Source organism: Mastigoproctus giganteus, chromosome 4 (genome assembly GCF_048544385.1).
Source record: "Mastigoproctus giganteus isolate SK-2022 chromosome 4, ASM4854438v1, whole genome shotgun sequence".
In the NCBI taxonomy this organism is placed as follows: Eukaryota; Metazoa; Arthropoda; class Arachnida; order Uropygi; family Thelyphonidae; genus Mastigoproctus; species Mastigoproctus giganteus.
The window spans coordinates 181,648,483-181,666,096 of record NC_143578.1 but is presented as its reverse complement, the minus strand read 5'-3'; positions in this window follow the sequence as shown (position 1 = coordinate 181,666,096).

The window sequence follows — 17,614 nt, the reverse complement described above, 5'->3', positions numbered from 1 at the left end:
TTCGCGAGTCCATGAGACGTCGATGTGAGGCCTGTATTCAGGCAGAAGGTGGACATTTTGAAAAATTACTATAAGGTGATGTGAACAGTTAAGTGTCATAGACAGACCTTCAAAACTCGGAAACCAAGCATTTCCGGAACTATGTTGATATAAAATATATTTATTGTCTATATATGAGGAACTCATTCCTGAAGTTATGCCGTGTATTTTTGAGACACCCTGTGTGTGTGTGTGTGTGTGTATATATATATATATATATATATATATAAGATAAATGAACAAATTTATTTAGTGCCGAATATAATATATGATAAAAGGTAGAAGCAAAGAAAGTACAGTGTACCCTGGTAGCGAAAGGCTGTGTGAACGAAGTAGGGGGGGGTAAAGAATTCAGTAAGGGTAATAATTGAAAGAATATGTACCAAGTGAAAATTTGAACAAACGACCAAGGAGGAAATACATTGCCAAGTCTTTCATAATTATGAAATTACCCCCCCCCCCTACTTCGTTCACACAGCCTTTCGCTACCAGGGTACACTGTACTTTCTTTGCTTCTACCTTTTATCATATATTATATTCGGCACTAAATAAATTTGTTCATTTATCTTATAGACATTATGGCTGTAGGGTACTTTTTGCGATAGCAGTGTCCCTGAGCCATAACTTATTCTATTATAACTCTGTCTTATCTCTTTCTGCTTTCCCACATCTTTTCTATTACTTTATTATTATTATTATATATATATATATATATATATATATATATATATATATATATATACCTTTTCTGTTTATTCTGGCGTTTAACCATTTCATTACATTTTCTTACCAGCGGAATATTTCGGCTTTAGGTGAATCCATTAAATTTCGTCAATATCCAGTTTGGTACACTTCTCAAATGAAAAATAAAATCAGGAGTAAGGCGACGTATCAGAGGAGATTAAAGCCGACCGGGCTAGCCAGGTGGGTAAAGTGCCTGCCTGGCAACCCAAAGGTCGCGGGTTCGAATCCTGCCTCGGGCTTAGGTCAGAGTAAACTGCAAAAACTTTGGGAGGTGCATTATGGCTACAGAAGCCGATGCGCCAACAACTAACAAAAAAAAAAAGGAGATTAAATAAATAAAAAATTAGAGATAAAAAGAAAAAAAAAAAACAGGCGACATAACTTACTGGGAAAGTTTAAAGAACTCAGTCACGAGGATCAGAACTTTCACCAAGTCGGTATAACAGATATCTTGAATCAGTTCAGTGTAGTCTGGTTGCATGTCGAGACATTAAACCGTGGTGGAATCTAGTCACGCAATCAGCCAGAAGTCGGCCATTTTCTGCTCTTTTTGGATTAACTCAGTTCTTTGTTGCTTCTCCAGTGACCAGCACACGCTTAAAGAAGCAAACTGGAACTTCTCTGTGGCCAAACTCATGATATCACTAATAAAATCATTACTAATGACATTATGTGACAAATAAAATTCGTGATATCTATAAATTAAACAATGACTTCTCTACTGGATCTCATGTTGTTCCACTCATCTTCTGGAAAAATATATTTAATTCTCTCTCTCTATCTCTCACGCGTGTAAGCAAAAGGTTTAAACTGCAGGCCTCTCAGTCTGCTTAACTCACTTGCGAAATTTTTTGCAACAATAGTACAGGAGTTTATATCTTTGACCACTTCACTCCTTATGCAGCCCATTGCTAACATAGCTTTGCAAGGCGGTTGTTCGGTCACAATAAACTTGCTGTATTCTGGAAATGTATATCTGAAACTGGATAAGGGTGGACAAGTTGATGTAATCTTCCCTAATCTGGATTTCATAGCGTCTCTCATTCTCTGCTTAGTATTAATACCTTATAGCATTCTTGATTCAGTACATTCGTGTACATTCAGTACCCTGGAAAGCCTTCTTCTTTGCTTTTATTCCCCAATACGGTGTTTCACATGGTTTCCTCACTTGGACTACTAATTTTCACCATCTTTGCCAATGACCTTGGAAATATAGACATTGATACTAAGGTGTAGATACTTAAGTTGCGTACGATGTTAATTTTGATTTTCATCCTTCAACTCTAACAACGACTGGAGTCCCTTAACATGCACTTAGTCGTTTTGTTAACTGGAAAACTAAAAACGACCTTGAAATCAATCCCTCTGAATGTCCTTTATTGGATATCCTATATCCTTTATTGGACCGGGGGAAAAAAAAGTGCATCAACAATACCTAAACAATATTAGATCCAGTTCTGTCAATATTTCAAGGATGAACATTCTCAATATTAAGTTTCTTTACAAGATAACCTCAGGAAAAATCTTTGCCCCACAATTGCAGTATCAGCTCCCCTTCCATGTTCCTATGATCTACCAGGAAAAAACTAATATTTCACACTAAGAACAAAAAATTGGCCTTTCTGACCTTGCCAAAATAAATAGGCTATCTGTGTGTGCATTTAGGATATCGTTTGCCAAAGTGTGGTCCACAGTGCGGTACTTGATTAAAAAAAATAATAATAAAATGAATATTGGCCCTTAGAAAATATACAATCTCATGATCCGCAGCATGCCTGAGCGCGGCAAGTCACGATATATAAATGTGAAACTGGTTTCTTGCCTTTATTTTTCTTCAAAAACAAGTACCGCAATAGATTGAATGTCGAACCGAAATTTAAGGATAAATGACGTGAACTTAGTATATAATGTTAAACGATATCATCGTCTACCTTAGCTCTCTTCTTAGTTATTTAAAAGCTAAAAGCTATAGTTAAAAGGGAACACATAATAAATGACTTAATGTTATAAGATTAAATAAATGTGAAAATTTATTCGCTTTTTATTGTTGTTTTTTGTTTAATATACGTTTATATTTTTGGGCATAAAAAAAAAGCGGTCTTAGGCTATATAAATTTTGGGAAACTGGTTTTGGACTTCAGTGCTTTCCTTGGATACATTCAAAAACATGCCGATGCTCTCGGTCCCGAGAACATTTAGGATATGGCAATACTCCATTTGTTGTATATGCCCTAGCAGTTTTCATCCGATGAAATGTGAAAAGGATTTGATTGAACTATGATAAATTCATAATAAGTTAGCTCTTAAAGACAACACAACTTTAGAATAAACTGCAGCCATTATCACCCCACTGCAGGATGGAAGTGGGTTGATAATGGCTCAACAATTCATGGTGAGAGAAATGGGCCTTAATCTGCCACGCTGGTCCAGTGCGGATTGGCAGATCGACCGTATTTAGCAGTCAGGGGCTTGAACCCCGGTCTACTCAAAGATCGTGTGCCACTGCACTACTGCTCCTGACCGCTGGGCTTTAGAATATATACTATTAAATTTCACTATTTAGCTTATTTAGTCATTCTCACTTTATAAGATCGTTAATTACGGTGCTTTTCATTACGTTGTAAATGGGAAAACTGTGATGTAGGAATTTAATTAATTCAGGCATTTAAAAATAGGGAAAAGAATTTTTCAAAATGATATTGCGTGTTTCTTAACACTTGTATACCAGTTCGATTGTTGTAGATCCGTATTTAATTCCCTTTTTTCTCCCTGTCTTCGAGACTAGCACTTTGATTACGGTCGCTGTTTTTCCACACCGTCTGGAAAGGGCTGGGTTCGAATCGCATCTGTACGGATAGAATTTTTATTGCGTATGTTCACACCATGGCCGAATTAGTCAGTATTGGATTACTGGTTTTTCTCCAGGAATCTCAAGTTTTCCAACCACGGAAATACTGGCCATACAATGCATGCATTTTACGGACACAACATACTGGCGCTTTATATTCTTAGTTACTGTTTAAAACAGCCTAAACCCTTCTTCCAAAAGAAATTTTGGAGTTTAAAATGTTATGTTTCTCAAAAACTATATGTGGTACGCATAATACTGGATTCTTCTTTTATTTTATTTTATTTTATTTTTGGAATCTTTGTGGCCTATGTTTTTTTTTTTAAAAACATTTCCTTGAATCGACAAACCAAAAGTTCGCTTTTGTTGTTAATAATTTGCTCTATTAATATATGTAATCTATTAATATAATTATATCTAATAACAGAACAAAAAGTAGCAAAGTTGGGAAAAAAAATAAAACTAGGTGTTCTAATGTATAGAGGTGTAAAGGGGGGATGATGTGTTAATTAGTGTTTTCGTTGGTATTCATCAACAGGTGACTTTGTAGAATGTATCACTAGTTGTTAATCTATGCAGCAACCTACACGGCTGGGATCAGCGAACTCACAAAGCTTATTTGTGGCCACCGAACCAAAGTGATTTTAATGGATTACTCCTCAATGTTAATTGACTGGAGTGACCATCTTATTAGCATAATACTGCAGCACGGAAAGCGTAGCGCAACCACTCGGAGGTAAACAGTTTCGAAGGGATTCTAAATACCTTCGAAATTGTTTTCAATTTAAAGTTTAAAATTAGACGAATTTGGATATTGCGGTGAAGTTTTATTCCTGGTACCCCCACTTAAACCTTCGTTTTAATTTTCTGGTATCTGTACCTTAATACTGGGTTCGTTGAATAGTTTTTTAGGCATTATTTTTAACGATAATTTGTTATATATGGATTACTTCTTATAGCAGAATGAATATATTTGATCATGTGCGTAGAATTAATGCGCTTGCTGAGGAAGACATCTAATACCATGGTATATTAAATTCGTACAATAGAACTGCTGAGGGAAATAACATATAAGGCTCATTCTAGACGCTTTTGATCTGTTGTTGGAGCATCAATTGCTCCAGTGACTCATCCCGGCAGTGACTCAATCATTTCAATGTGTAGTCTACACTTAGATTTGAGTGTTTTAAAGCGGCATAGTTCTAACGTGTAATCTGCGTCATTCAACGGCTGTCTTGGGCGATCCCCTAATCAGCCCTTTGATAATTCAATCTTCAATAATCATGTCCAACATGCGTTATTACTATTGTCTTGCTCTAGCCATCGAACATTTTGTATCGACCTCTCTCACTCTCTGACAGGTGATTTTGATACATTCACTCCCCGATTAACCCCAAACAATAAATGGTAGGAAAAGAGGAGGGGGGGGATCATACATTGGACAGTGTTAATATAACGTTTCTTATTCGGAGAGGATAGCTTTCTGAATTTCTTTCTCCCCGCCCTTACGCGATTAAACTAGTTCTTCAACTCCTCCCTTTTGCTGACCTACTTTGTCAATTCTCTCTCAAAGAAATATCATACCGGAAACTTGTACACTTCTACTGCCAGCCGTAACTCGAATATTAACAATTTTCGAGAAATCTGCAGCTTGGATTTACCCTTGTTCGTCCGCAAAAACAAACTGTTCTGGTAAGTGTTGAAAATTTTCTTCATTCTTCAAGATAGTAATTAATGGCGTTTGCAGTGTCGCTAGATTACATTTAGCAAAGTGCCTTTGTGCTGACAAGAATACAGATAATTCAATGTATCGGGGTCAAACGAAAACCTCAAGTTTTGGCTGATCGATTGGATACGATCAAAGATTTCTTCATTGGTATACGGATTACATTTTGGTTCCAGAAAAATAGTCGCAGTGGTCTAAAGGAAGGAGTGTGTCTGAAGTTCGGAGATAAAGAAAATAAAAAAATAAATAAATAAAAAAAGTAGAAGAAGAATCAGGAAGGAAGAAAAAGGCAATTCACTTGAAACCGCGAAAGATGACTTAGTAACATTAGCCTTGAAGCGGCCTGCACTTTTCAGCCAGTTCTCAAATATTTTTCGTTTTCCAGAACTAAAAATTTCTTTGCCTGTAGTCACTGTTTGAAAGGCCCTCTACTTGCTGAAGCGAACCTAAAAGGCTCTCTTCTATCGAGGATAAGAAGGGGGAGAAAAAAAAGACCAGACGAACATATAATAAACTTCTTTTTCTTCAGTTAAACTAGATCCTGAGACTAACCTAAGGGTACGGTTGTACTTTAATGTATCCGGAATATAGAGAGAGAGGAAAAGAAAGAGAGGAGAATGAGAGAAAAAGGGGGGGGGGGAGAATCGTACTTGGTGCAGCTCGCCTACCTCTGTTGACCCTGTCATAACATGTAGTAAGAGCTGTATAGAGCCCGCGGAACCAGCCCAAGTGATATTAAAAAGCCATAGAAAATGGCTTACAAAAGTACACCGGTATTAAAAAACAGAATTTGCTCCTTCATCCTTCGCTTTGTGTCCATGCCAGAAAATGATCTTTTTCCTTCCTCACTCCTCTAACGGAACTGTATTTTTTGTTGGTCTGTTGGACTGCCCCTGTACCACCGGTTGTAATACATATATGTTTTTTCAGAAACAAAAGGAAGTTTATTTTTTCGCGTAATAATCAATGTTTGCTTCAGGCACACTAGCATTTATTTATCTGTAGCGTTTTCACAGGATCAACAGAGCTTACACCAATATTAACCTGCACTCCAACTAGTATTTTTTTTTTTCTTAAACTAACAAAACTTCGTTTTGCGAAAGTTTTTTTGCCACGATTTTGAAACTAGAAATAACATTTTTTGCATTCTCAATATTTGCGGGACTTAAGAACACAGTTGTTTTCATTGTTTGGTTATTTAACCCACTGTTCCGAAAGCATTTTGCGCCTCCCTAGAATAAACTCTACTTAAATTTACATATAAAATAAATAAAAATTTGGGCTTCCATGAATGATATCTTCTTGCATTTATCGTAAGGAACTGGTTATGGATCAACCTAAGGAAACTTGTGCTTTTTTTTATTTTACTTTGCTATAATTTTTCATGATGTAATGGTATAATTTTAAAATGGGATGAATTGGTTACTGCTAGAATTGGGTCGACTTGCGTTGAGTTGCATTTGTAAAAATAACTGCGGCAACCGAATGAATCGATTCCCATTATGAATGGATCAGTATGGTTGTAATTACTTATTTAAACCATCTCTGGGGAAAGCAACAGTTTATAAAATTTTTAGATTAAATGATCCGAGAGGACAGTAAATAAAATAAATAAATAAATTATCTGTTTATACTCCGGGACAACCAAATGGTCAGAGGAGTTCACAAGATAGACAGAATACAAGAAACAGCGCCGTATTCAGCAGTCACGGGCTTGAACCCCGATCGCCACCTACAGAACTATTGATTACTGCTAAACAGATGTCTGCTTTATGTGTGCCTTGCAGTTTCATTTTAATAGCTGACTGCTTTTAAGTTCATCATTATAACCTCTGTGCGAAGATATCACATGCTATGTGTTAGGAAACGGATCCTGGTTTGAATCTGATCAACAGAGCCAGACAAGGTATGTGATATTACACTTCGCCATTAAATCCTTTAACTTTGGTACCCTTTCCTACATTGTTCCTGAGACAAGACCTCATTACCATACTCTTGTCTGAGCTTTGCTCGTCGATTACAATAACTTGAATCACTTATTGGCACTTAGTTAGTCGATCTCGGGCAGAGGTGTAGTATTTTTTCTTTCTTTAGCCTTAGAACGCACAATTGAAAACTGAAGTTTCATTAGTCTGGGTTCATTCAAAAATAACTTCAACCCTATTGTTAATAAACTTTCTGGTCTAATCGTCATCGTCATTCATTCGACTTTCATTCCACAAACTATGAACTAGAGTTTTTATACAGTGCGGTTTGAAACTGTGGTACGAAGGTACAATGTCTCTCTTTCCACTATACAAGTATATCTTCCGTTTGTTTTTGCGTACGCCGAGGGATGCCTTTCGACATATTCATATCCTAGACACCATGCCATCTGTGAGTCCTACAGATGGCGTCTATCCCCCCATTTTTCTCCCCTCCCCCTCGATCATTTTGCACTGAAACAAACGACCAGTAAGGGGACACGCCTTGATAAGACTAAGTCAGAGACACGCTATCGGAGTACCTTCTTTTAGTGTTTAGTTTTCTCATTATTTCCTATGTAGTGCTGTAGATAGGTTAATGACGGACCTTCCTGGGCTACCATTACGAGAGATAGAACGATGAAGATAACGAAAATGGACGCATGCACCTGCAAGAGGCCACTGTGCTAAAGAATTTCACCCTCCCTCAACCTTTCTTGTCACTAATGTGTCACCTAGTTCGAGTCACATGTGAAAATGGGTTTTTGTCGCCACCAAACCACTGAGATATCATCGGACGAGAAGGAATATCCGAGTAATTTTAATTAAGATTCTCATGTGATGCCCTAAGAGATAACTAGTCCATTTGATTTAATCGTAAATAGACTTTCCCACAACAAAATTACATAAATAGAAAAACCTTTAATAGTCATTCAACAGATGGCACTATAGTGTGCAAAATTGATCACTGTAAACTTAAATTCTGCATATAGTTAGTTTTACATGCTCTGTAATATATGGCACACTCGGTAAATTCAATATACATGTGCATATTGTGTATCTGTGAATCATATATTATGCGGTATCCAATGAAAGAGATGGAGACGAATAACAGCGAAATAGCTCTTGAATTAATGACCACTGTTGGTATCCTGTTCCGTAAGACTTGTACGTTGTTAGATGATAAATGGATGTAACTGTGCGTCGTTAAACCAGGATAGTAAATGCGGAACACGCAATTGATCCCAAACTCTGCTACAACCCGAAAATGGCTCTCTACATCTTCGTATAATCAAAGCAAAGCGCACGTGAAATAAACCATTCAGAGCAACAAGTTTCATCTGCCATTTACCGCATCCAGAAACTGCTCAATCCAAGTAGAAACTCTGTAGTCGCACATAATAAAGGTAACGATGTTTTTCCGCCTTGCAGCATGAACAAATGAATATGTTTGGATCGCTTTTCCCAGTCCTCTAATAAAAGGGCACATATCTGCTACGGAACTCGTGCAAGGAAGAGTCCCTCGAGAAGAAAACGCGTTTTCATTAAAATATTAATTGTCATATTTTAGGCTGTGTGCAAATGAATTGTGAATTCGCAACTAAGCAATTTATTGGTGTGTTTATAACGATGGAGAAATGAGCGTTGCATTCTCAATAATGAAGTTTATACAAGTTCTATACACTAATTTACAAAAGTTGGGTAGCACTCAAAACAGAAGATCTCAACGAACGAGGAGTGTTCCAAGATAATACGAATATTTTTTATGTAAAAACTTTTACTTTTGAAAAATTATCATTTGTTTACGCTGTTAGGCATTAACGTATGGCACCATGTAGCAGTTTCTCGCGCATGTTCAGACACGATTGTGAATTAAATTGGTTTTATAGTCGCCTCTCAAATTCGGCATGAACATAAACACTGAATGATATGCAGTTCTGCAGTTTTACATGGGATGAGAAGAACTTACAAGAAATTTGTTATACTGACCTAGAGCTAACGTGGGATGAAGACTTAACTTTCAAAGATCACTTCCTAAAGGCAAAGAAGAAGCCTATGCTGCATTCTGGGCTATCCACCAGGAGTTCGTAGGCTGCCCCAACTTCAAACTGATTTCTCAGTACATTGATAGGTGTCTCACTCCTATACCTCTGAAATGTGGTCCTCCGCACCAGCCTCTCAAGGTAACAAATTTCTGACGATGGAATATTGGATTCTACGGTGGCTCAACCGACTTGGGGGGGCTACCCGTTCACCATCTCCAAATCTATTCTTCTAGTCCAGTAATGTCCAACCTTTTTGCGTACAGGGACCATATTCAAAGTTAGATTTGTTTCTCGGGCCGCACTGAGTGATTCGAAAAAAATAAATGCAATTATTTTGCATGAAGCAATGGGACTACGCTTAAGATTCACTACTGAACGGGTCAGTGCTATTGCACCCTGTTTTGTTCGTAGTGAACTGTCCAAGTCGATAATTGGCATCGTTTTAATTGTATCGCATATTGTGAATCAACATTCACAACGAGTTTCCGAGGTATTGCACTGCTTTGAATAAGTAATGCTTCACCAGTGGAGAAGACTGATGTTACTTATTCTCGGCGGATACCACTACCCAGACTGCACCGTTTGAAAAATGGTATGGGATAAGATACTGTCCCTATGAGACTTAGAAAAGCAAAAAAGCTGTAGGAAAGTGATAGAAAGAGAGGAAGAAGGAGAAATGCCATCGAAATAGGAAAGGGACAGTTACACCTCACACTCAACTAACTAACTAACTACTCATAAATCCCCAGAATAGGCAACGATTCCCCATTAGAGAAGACTGTTGTTACCCATTCGCGGTAACGAGGGCTCCATCAAGACCACCCAGACGGCACCGTTTCGCAGCTTGTTGGCTTACTCATCGGTGGGTGGGCAGGTACCCTGTTGTTCCAATAGTGACAATTCAGTTATGAAGTATAAGTCCACAATATGAGATGCTTGGTGGTGTAATAGTATAAACTAAGGAAATTATTTTGCATGAAGCAGTGGGACTACGCTTAAGATTCACTACTGAATAGGTCAGTGCCTTTGCACCATGTTTTGTTCTTAGTGAACTGTCTTAAGTCATTGGCATCGTTTTAATTGTATCTCATATTTTGAACGGGACACTATTGAATGAGTCAGGCACGGACCCACTCAATAGTGAATCTTAAGCGTAGTCCCAATGCTCCATGCAAAATAATTGCCTTAGTTTATGCTGTTACACACCATCAGGCATCTCATATTGCGGGCTTATACTTCATAACTGGGTTGTCACTATTGCAACAACAGGGTACCTGCCCGCCCACCGATGAAGAGCCAATAAGCTCTGAAACGGTGCCGCTTGGAGGGAATCTTGATGGGGGCACTCGTTACCGCGAATAGGTAAAACAGTCTTCTCTAATGGAGAATCATTGCCTATTCTGGGGATTTATGAGTGGTTACTTAGTTAGTTGAGTGTGAGGAATAATTGTCCTACAGCTTTTTTGCTTTTCTAAGTCTAATAGGGACAGTATCTTATCCCATACCATTTTTCAAACGGTGGGTAGTGGTATCCGCCGAGAATAAGTAACGTTAGTCTTCTCCACTGGTGAAGCGTTACTTATTCAAAGCAGTGCAACACCTCGGCAACTAGTTGTGAAGGTATTCACAATATGAGATACAATTAAAACGATGGCAATGATCGACTTGGTCAGTTCACTGCGAACAAAACATGGTGCAAAGGCACACTGACCTGTTGTTCAATAGTAAAAAATTAATGTGTAACATGTAAAAGGAAGTTCCTGCTTTCAGGCTATATATGAAAAATGCAAATTCTCAACACATTTATGTACAACAAATCGATGTCATTGATTAATTTTTTAAATTTTATTTAAATTATAAAAATGTGACTTACTTTTGCTTTTAAATGCTCACTTTAGAAAATTGACAACCTGAAAAGGATCACTGCTTTTCAATATTAAAGTGAATAAATATAATACTACACCTTTGAAATTGAAAATGTTCGAAACATTTAAGGAGAACATTTTTTTTTGATAATTAACAAAATTTTAAATGCTGTTTTAGTTCACTTTCCGCGTGGACCATAGGTTGGACACTACTGTATCTAGTCAATCTAGGCATAACCCCCCTGAAAGCTCACTGCTCACAAAAAAAAAAAATCTGTCCGGCCAGATTGATCCCCCCCCGTTTCTTGAAATTTCAATGCCCCGTTTTTGGGGTATTGAACATCGATGGAAGATATTATCTCACTCCCAAAAGCAAGAAATAGAAACTACTAGAGTCAGCACCGTCCCTCCTCCACTTAGGATGAAGCTCAATAATCTGGATGCCTTAAAAAGAATGTTCCAGCATTTCGACAGCCTCTGGATCAAAATCACCAGAACTACTATACTATAAATCTGAGTTTTATTTATATCAGAAATGTATAGTATGTTAAAGATTTTCTGTGGTGGCAAGGAACTACCCTCTCCCGGCCGGGGATAGCTCCCGTAGGAGACCTTGAAAGTTCAATACCCCAAAAACGGGACATTGAAATTTCAAGAAACGCGAAGTGTAGTGGTCTGTAACGTCGTGTGTGTTCTACGGTCAATTTTAGGTCTGTGAGGGGAAACCGGAGTACCCGGAGAAAACCTCACTCGACGGCCCAAGATCGACTAACTCAGCACTGAGTGGAAGAAGGCCGGAAAACTTCCTAAAGACCATCTGCTGGATTCGAACCCAGGCCCTTCCACTCGGCGAACAAGCACGCTACAACTGTGCTATCGTGGACCGCACGAACACTGAACGCGTCAAGTTATATGCTTTGCGATGTTTCCTCTTAATAGTGGGTTCATGGTAGATAAGCGAAACCCAAATATTATTAATTAAAATGTGTTAATTCTCTTACTTTTAGATTATAAAAATTTATAATAAACACTGAAATCAAACTTCTTGAATACATGTATACTTTTCATCACATTCGATGATATCTTTTTTTTTTTTTTTTTGAGTGTGTGTCACGACAATGGGTTAATAATCATAAAATTGTTGATTTGTTTGGTTCTAGTGAAACTTGATATTTGCTCGAAATTCTGCTTTAATGTTCGCATTTTTATTTATGACATTTTAGATGAGTTTGTTTAAGTGTAACCTTACAACCTCTGCTCTGTATGCGGAGATATAGTGTTGCTAAAGATGTGGTTTTGTACATATTGCGTATGATTATCAAATTGAAGCAAACAAATTGTTTATGAATGTCCTTAATACTTTTTATATAAAATTGTTGCATACCGGACTTTATATACCGTATATAGGTTCAGCTGAAATATTTTCTTACATTTTTCGAGAAGAGATAATAATCCTAAAATTGATTATGATAGTAATCAGAAAAAAATAAAAAAAACAGACTGAAAATAAAATATTATTACTGCTCAAGCTGAAAAAAATAAAATCACTCATTTTGTTTTGTGGGGTAGAGGATGTATTTCCATGTGTCCTTGTTTAAAAATCAGAAAAGTGGATGAATCATTAATTTGAAACATTTTCGAAAATACAAAATTCGCGGTGGTAGTGGCAAATGATGCGGGGAAGCAATCTTACACTCATCAGCCAAAATATTATGACTACCTACCTAAAAGGATTAGGCCGCCTTTCGTCGCGATAATCGCTTGCACCCGGAGTTGCATGACTCCACGAGAACGCAGAAGGTGTTTTCAGCTATCCTGGACCAGCTTGACGTTCCGGTGTTCGGCAACGGAGCGAGGCACTGGCGTAGACTGGCCAATGCTGCATTCCACAAATGTTGGATTCGATGAGATTGATGTTGGTGGAATTTGGCGGCCAAGAGAGCACACAAAATGATTGGACATGATCCTAGAACCATTCCTGCACAATGCGGGCCTTGCGATACATTGTCTTATTGAAAGGGTCCAGTGGTCATCTCGATACACGGTCACCACGTAGGTATATGTAAAGGGCGGCACCTGGAACGTCTGTTCAACTCTGCCTCGTGTCGCTGTGAAGAACAGTCAAGTGTAAGAGGGCCAGAAATATGATTGGTGTAGGTTTGTGTGTATGTTCTGTTCTGGCCGCTTGGCTATCCGGAAACATCAGTTTCCTGGAGAGATGATTCTGTGTACTCGTTCAGACTACGGGAAGGTGGGCCAGTCCCAGTAAAGCACGCACCCGTCTCAAAAGAGGCTCTGACCCACCTGGTGCTGCAAGCAGGTGGGCCAGGATCCAGAGGTAAGTATTTAACAGACCTAACTGGTGAAGTTTTTCGGTAAGGGATCCATGCCGAGTAATTAGATATGATGTTTCCAGACTAATCGTAAACCATGAGCTAATCTTCTTTGACATCACAAAAGAGACATCCGGTAGGAAATTTCTAGTTACAGTACCAACAGTTGAATTGTCTCACCTTGTTTGCCAGACATTTATCAGCTCGTTAAAGCATCGAGCTTTTTCCCTTTTATTATCAGCATTCAGCGATAGGTCTATATCCCTGATGGAGGTAGGTGTTCCTTTTTTGAGCCTGAAGCATAATCCTCTAAATATTACAAATAGGTCTAACGGAAGAGTCTCTGCAATAACCTGGATTGCTGCAGTGGAGACCGTTTGGCAGCTACGATGTGTTGCTAGTAGCATTACCCTCTGGATCGAGTTGAGTTTTCCTTCATTTTGACGTTTACCATTCCGTGGAACCAAGCTCCGGCCGCGAATGTGACTATGAGAAGGAATACCGCTTTATGGTAGAGGAGCAAGGTCCGCCTGAGCAGACCCGACTCACTTCTTGAAATTCTAATGATGGACGCTGTAAACTTCCTGGTTTTTTCACGACGGTGTTGTAGGTGAGGTAGGAATGATAGCCTGTGGTCTATGATCACTCTCAGGATTCTGGCCTGCACAACCATGGAGAGCTTCTTCTTCTTCCAGTCACATAGTTCCCTGAGGAGCTATTGTGGCCACCAACAAAATCCTCCAACTGCATCGATCATATGCAATACGAGCGGCATCGCAAAATGTCACGCCTAAAAGTTCACTGATCCCATCCTTCCAACTAGCTGCAGATCTTCCTTTAACAGCAGTTTTTGGAGTTGGTTTTGTTATGGTCTCTGTGGCATCAGATAATGTGGTGGTATGTCATTACCTACCACATGGCCGATTTTAATCATAGGAAGAGTCATCATGCATTTCACAAGATGCTGTTGAAGAGGAAAGGTGACTACAGCAGAGCTCCACTTAGTGCAGAAGGCTGATTACAACTGGTTTCCAGAGGTCATCTATGTATATAAACGGATATATATTATTCATTACATTCACACCAGTAGTTATTATATCTACAGTCAACGAATTTATTCATAAGGTGACGCTATTATCCCTCTTCTTCCTTCTTCGATGTCCAATATTTCTAATTAATTATGTCGAATATATTTTAAAATAATTTTCTCCCAAACCATAAAGAATGCAACATTTCCTTACCATAAACATATTTACATGCTGATTCGCACAGTCTTAATCCCCAATGAATACATTTCTTACGTTTTAAAATATTCGTTCCTGTACGTATTTCAAATGGCATTAACCGCTGAATAACCTTCTGTATTCTTCGAACGCGCTAACCGTTAAACTGTTTAATCTTAGAGCCTAAATATTTACACACAAATATAAAATATGTATCTAATGAATCCTCTGTACTCTTCTTCTGTATGGTAAGATGTATTTTCAATTTTCAATGGAGAGCTGGATACCATTAATTTTGATGTTAATCGTCTTAAGAACTACTTCTAATTCCTGTTTTGTGAATGGTTCAGTTTGCACCGACGTTTGGCATTTTGCCTAGTCTCTTCTGATGGTACTGTGTTCTGGAAGGTCTTCCAGGCGGTTATCGTCAGGAAAGAGTTTGTTGAGAATGGCATTGATTGAGTCAGCCCAGTTAGAGATTTCCTGCTGGCCAGATTTAATGTCATTTGTGAAAGTCTTGTCTCTTGTTAACTTGTAACCCCCATGGGCTCGCATTACCTGATTCTTTTACAAAGTTGGACAAGGTCTCTTTCGTTCTTTTTGCTATTTCTCTGGTATATGTATTTTTCTTATTTTAAGTAGTCTCTATAAAGCTAGGTGACATCAGGAGCTGGCCAGATATTGTTTTCCCGCTCTATGGACAATCTCACCTAAGGTTGGAAAGATGTCCACATTAGATCAGTTCTGTTGTCCACCAAGCACAGGGTCACCATAGGGCAAAACTTGGTCCGAAACAATGTGGAGATGAGGTGGTCCGAAACAATGTGGAGATGGGTGGGGGGGAGCGTCCAATGAAACATCCCAGAAGCCATGATACCATCGCCGCCGGCCAGCTATGCAGTCTGGTTGCACGATTTGCCGATATTCACATCCATGAATATCTGCTGTGCAGTCCGGTTGCACAGTTGGATGATATTCAAGTATGGAGATTTCATTTGAAAAAAAGAGATATCAAGCTTCTTGAAAGGGTCCAAACATAGGCAGTCCGCATGATGAGATCGGCAAAAGTGCGACCATATGAGAAAATACTCCGAAGATGTGGGCTACAGAGCTTGGCAATCGGGCACCTCATATGTGACCTGATTAAGGTTTATAAGGATCTGAGAGGGATTATTAAAATGAATGAAGGCGGAATTTTCACTGTTATAGAGAATTACAGAACTCGGGGGGCATAAATTCAAATTATGGGGGAAGAGTTTTAGACTATAATGTAGCAAGTTTTCTTTTAGCCATTGATTGCTGAATAGGTAGTTGAGGCTGACAATTTGAATAAATTCAAAGGTCAACTGGATCCAAGTTACTTATGTGAGGAAGAAGCAAATAATTTGTATTTTCTTATCTACTCCGGTTTTTTGTTGTTGTTTTTTTATAGCCAGTGCAGCAAAAGCCTGTGGCTTCCTTGAATGATATAGCTATTACTACTACTATATAACATTTCTCTAAGAGGCAAATCTATCAGCCGAATCTTACCTGCTGACAGATTATCTGGTTCCCACGCTCTGATATTTCTGATGGATGTTCCAAAATTTAGACGTTGATTGTGGATGCATTCTACTAATCCATTGGTTGTCACTAAAGGATTAGCAGAACACGTCCTATTTTTCCTCACTGGCATTAACTGTTTTAGGACCTTGTCCAACCTGAGCAGCACTTAACGATGGCCAACCATCCTCACAGAGCTCGACTGTGTGATCTCGTTGAACCCCATTCATTTGGGTGTACGCTGTTCACAGACGTGATCCGAATATTTTAAAAGCCTTTCGGACAAATTAACTCACCAATATTATTTTCTTTTTCAACCAATACTTGTAATAACATGGATCACTGGCTGCCTCTGTGTGTAGTTATCTGTACAAGTGTCATGTTTCATGGGTCGATTATTTTCTTATTTATGTATCATCAAAGTGCACTGACATGCAAATTTTCAAAAAGTTCCGTTAAATCTTTACAAGGTGTGGAATTTTATTTTTGTCACTTGAGTATATGTCAGGTTATATTGTCTCATTCGGAGATATAAATGGTCGATAGCAATTCTCTAGTAGAAAACGAACACAAAAGCTTTTAAATTCTTTCTAAAGGTGTGGTTACAAAATGAGGGTAAAAAAAAAAAAAAAAACCATAAATAAAATAATGGGGTTATAAAACGTGTGTTAAGCCTTTAGCTCCAAATTTCCTTCGTTTTTTTTTTTATGTTGCAATATTTTTTACATTTGTTAGTGTAGTGCGATAATGTTGGTCGTTTAAACTGCCGGCAGCTACTACGTATTGTGATAGTTTGTCTAAGAAAGGTGCCACGGGAAACTATTATTCTTTTATTTTTTCCTTCTCGGCTTGCTTAAAAACCATCATACATCCTCCTCATTAATGGCATGCCTTTTCCATTACGCAGGACTCCAAGAGTACACATAACTCACGAAATTATTCTTCTCCTTAAGGAAAGAACATTCTGTGGAAACAAGAACTGCGCATAACTAATTGTCACGAGATGGAGCAGTTTTTCAGGGAACGCGAACATCTGTCTATGAATCGGAATTATGTGGAGAAATTGTGCAGAGTTTGGTTTCAAAAATTAATTAACACTTGAAATCTTTTATGGTGCTTAAATGGATAGAAATCCGTATTTTTTTTTTTTTTTTTTTTTTTACTGCGTTCACGAGAACAATAAACTTCAATTGTTTTATTTCGTCTGCAGAGATTGCTGAGGTATCACCCCCACTTTTTTTTTTTTTTTTTTACCCTGAACGGCGAGTAATTGTTGATTCCATTT